The 4,201-nt window shown below is 43.4% G+C and overlaps 1 non-coding gene across 1 annotated transcript; it reads left to right on the top strand.

The window, feature by feature from the left end:
- Window positions 1–4,095: 4,095 nt before the first annotated feature.
- LOC141635365 (small nucleolar RNA R71) lies at window positions 4,096–4,201 on the top strand. Its single transcript, XR_012540059.1, has one exon. It is a non-coding gene; the product is annotated as a small nucleolar RNA R71 (small nucleolar RNA).

Here is a 4,201-nt window from a genome sequence, read left to right on the forward strand (position 1 = left end):
GGTCTAAGAATCGGGTAGGGAGAAACTCACATTCAACTAAGTTATAAAATCGCTCACGATAAATACCATTTACAAAAATTACCTGAGGGAACCAAGGGTGTGAGTCAAGAGAGTCGTCCCCTCGAACAGTGACCGTGCCAGAAGGAGTAGCAAGAGTACTAGGAGCAGGTGTAGCACGACCACGACCACGACCCCGGCCACAACCTCTAGAACCTGACGTAGAAGACCGTCCACTGACGGTACGAGGAACTAGGGCCGCCCGTAAAGCAACTGCGGGTGAGTCCGCCACAGGTATGCTCACCGTGGCTGAAGTAGAAGCTGTGGCTGCAGCTGTGACCGCCACTGAGGAAGAAAGGCTAGCAGTAGTGATAGCAGTAGCAATAGCTGTGACTAAGGTGGTGGCTAAAACAGGGCTAGCAGCAGTGCTAGTGGCAGTAAACACAGTACCGGTAGTAGAAACTAGAAAAATAGAGGTACTGGCAGGTGCGGAGACGGTAGTAGCAGTAGGGACTACCGTCTCAGACAGAGACAGAGACGGACTGGCAGCAGAGCTCGAAGAGGGCATCGAGCTAGAATCCATCCTAAACAAATTGGGCAGGGGAATTTGATAAGAGACAAACGTTTAACAGCATGAAAAACAGCGTGAAATAAATCAGCATGAAAATTCCCTAACAGTCGAAAAAGTTTCGACCTACAGCCCAAAAATTCCCAAAGTTTCCTCAAAAATTCGAATGGTAACAAGTAAACAGTGATAGGGGAAGGGTAGCAAGCATGAATGGCAGCAAATAAAGCAACAACTAAGGCGAATTAAGCATATGGCCGCAGCAAAAGCCAGTTTACAGTCGAAAATTTCGACTGTAGTTAGCCCTAATCGCAAATTAATCGAAAAATTCGAATTAAACAAGAAAATATCAATGAGGCAAGGGAATTAAGCATCAAGTAAGATGAATTAAGCATTGAATCAGAATTACAGTTGAAAATTTCGACCTACAATAAGGACCGAAACCCTAATTCTTGATTATCCTCATAAAAAGCAAAAATTAAAGAAATTAAACGATAAAGAAGAGTAAGTATCACTTACTTGATGATACAACACCCACAAAGGACAATTAATCGACAAGAAACAAGCAAAATGGGCGATTTTTGATCGAAAAACCGCGGAACCCTAATTCCTCTAATAGACCGAGTAAAACAGCACAAATCAAGGGGAAATTAAAGGGAAAATGACGATTAATTAACAATAAACACAATGTAGGTGGTGGATTTGGCAAATGGGCAAGAAAAATGGAGGAATTGGGGTTTTTTTATCACAAATAAGGAAGATAGTCGAAAAAGAATGATGAAGAATGAATTAGGAGTAAAAAGAGGGGAAGTTAAGGAGACTCCCTGCGTGGGCTTTGCAAAATCACTCGATCGAGTGGTTTAAAACTACTCGATCAAGAACTTCTAGCATGAATCCACTCGATCGAGTAAAAAGTTACTCGATTGAGAACTACCCTTTTTTGCTTTAGCCGATCGAGCAGAATGGAGTTATTCGATCGAACAAAATTCACTCGATCGAGTACAAAAAGTACTCGATCGAACTCTTCTCCTCGTGTAAGTTCTTGAATTTGCTATTGTTCCTTTGAATTTGCGTAAAATTCCCCAAACCTGCATAAGAACACTCGCAAAAATATCCCAAAATACCAAATACGAAAAGTAACAGTCTATAGTCTCTAATCTACGCTAAAAAAATGTCTAAATTCTAATTGTCCTAATTAAAAGCATTAAATAAAGTTCAACGGAAATTTTTAAAAATTGTTTTTACAATTTGTTACACGGGGCATTTCCCCGCTCACTTCTCGAAGCAATTCAGTAGCCCCTCGGAGGGCTTCTGACTGGAGGACGTCATATCAGCAACATTAATCGTCCTCTTCAATTTCCACGAGATTGCATTTGAATCATTAGGAAGAGAATAGTTGACGTCCACATACGCGCAAACTTTTCTCATCCCTACTCCTTTCTCACCGGCTTTAACATCGTCACTCCCACTTTGACTGACATTGATTTCACAATACCCTTTGACAGCTCCTGCATTATTTTCATCTATACCTGCAGCAAGGAAAATAGACGAACTTTCCTCCTTTTTGCTCTCAACCTGAGGCGGAGGGGTCACAATAGCAGCACAATATTCCAAATTCTTATTTGGAGTGTCAATAGGAGGGTCAATAGAAGAGAGGGCATTGTAAGGCTGAGCTTGCATGGGAGCCCTTCGAAACTTAGACGGATGGAATATCAATTCCTCGTCCCCAACCTGAAAAGTCAATGTCTTGCCCCCGACGTCTATTACTGCATGGGCAGTAAATAAAAATGGTCTCCCTAAAATAATAGGGGTATGGGCATCTTCGGGGATGTCAAGTACAACGAAGTCAACGGGAATAAAGAACCTCCCGATCTTAACAGGTATGTCTTCTATGACACCTAGTGGCCGTGATATGCTACGGTCGGCCATCTGAACAGTCATGTTTGTGCAATTAAAATTGGTCAAACCAAGTCTCTTAGCCAGAGACAGCGGTAAGACACTCACGCTAGCGCCAAGATCGCATAACGCGTTATCAATCAAATGGGTACCAATATGACACGGAATCGAAAAACTACCCGGGTCTGACTGTTTGGGAGGTAACTTATTCTTAACTAGGGCCGTCCCTACCTCGTTCAAAGCTACCGTCTCATGGTCGTTAATGTGCCTCTTACGCGATAAAATTTCTTTCATAAATTTAAGCTAAGAGGGTACCTGTGTCAGCAGTTCGGCGAATGGCACAGTGACTTGCAAGCTTTTCAGGAGTTTGGCAAATTTGCCGAATTGTTGATTAGCCTTAGTACTCTGCAAACGCCTCAGAAAGGGCACCGTGATGGGTATCTCGAGTCCCTTGTTCCTCTCTTCCAACGTGTCAGCCGCATCAAGCTCTAAATCCTTCGAACGCTTCTTTCCTCTCGAACGAGGTCTTTCAGGCGATATTTCACTCGATCGAGCACTAGCAGGCTCTCGATCGAGCTGTTCTTTATCTACACTACTCGATCGACTAAAAATACCATTCGATCGAGCTGTTTCTTCAACAAAATCACTCGATCGACCAAAAATTTCACTCGATCGAGTCCTTTCTTCAACACTTTCACTCGATCGACCCCCAGAAATTAGTCGATCGAGTACTTTCTTTTGTCGACTCCTTTTCTTGACGAACACTGTTCATCGCCATAATTACCTTCCTCGGGTCTGATTTCAACACGTCCAGTCCCTTATATGAACGACCACTCCTCAAATTAATTAAATTTACCGTCTTATGTGGATTCTTATCAGCTTGTGACGGTAAGTGACCCGGTTTTCTTTTGGACTGGTTCGCGGCTAACTGGGCAACTTGAGTTTCAAGTGCCTTGATAGATGCATCTTTTTGTTAATCACTCAGCTGCCACTGCTTTGTTAAAGATTGCAACATTGTCTTCAACTCACCTAGCTCACTTACTCCACCAGAAGATGATGCACCTTGATTAGGTGTAGGAAAGGAAGGAGGCTTCTGAAAGCCTTGTTGAGCCTTATGAGGAGGGACATATGGATGTTGCTGCTGCGGAGGATAGGTAGGATTGAGCACATTTTGACTTGTCCACCTCAAATTGGGATGGACTGCCCCTTGGTTGTTATAGTAGGAACCCCCTCCTTGCCTGTATTGTTGAAAATCAAGGACCTGTTCCTTCTCCGTAAGACAACCAATAGCAGTGTGACCGTCATTGCTCCCACACCTCTCACTTGTAACAGTCTCCCCTATAATAAGCAAATGAACCGTTTGAGGCTCCCCAGCAGAATGCAACTCCAACTTATCAAATCTAGCATTCATGGCTTCCTGCTGAGCCACAACTTGCTTATCGACTGCATGAACTGTTCTAATACCATCCCTCGGGTTTCCATACTCAGCACAGTGGTTCTCCATCTCTTCAATAAGGGCCCATCCCTTATCATCGTCAGTGTTCTCTTGGAATCTTACGTTAGATGATGCATCAAGTATGGCTCTGTGATCATCGTACAACCCATTGTAGAACTGGTTGGACAGAAACCATGGATCAAAACCATGGTGAGGAAGAGACCTCACCAACTTCTTGAAACGGGACCATGCTTCATAGAAAGTCTCATCAGTTGCCTGCTTGAAACATGTGATCTTTGCCCTCAGCT

This window comes from Silene latifolia, chromosome Y, assembly GCF_048544455.1.
Source record: "Silene latifolia isolate original U9 population chromosome Y, ASM4854445v1, whole genome shotgun sequence".
Taxonomy (NCBI): domain Eukaryota; kingdom Viridiplantae; phylum Streptophyta; class Magnoliopsida; order Caryophyllales; family Caryophyllaceae; genus Silene; species Silene latifolia.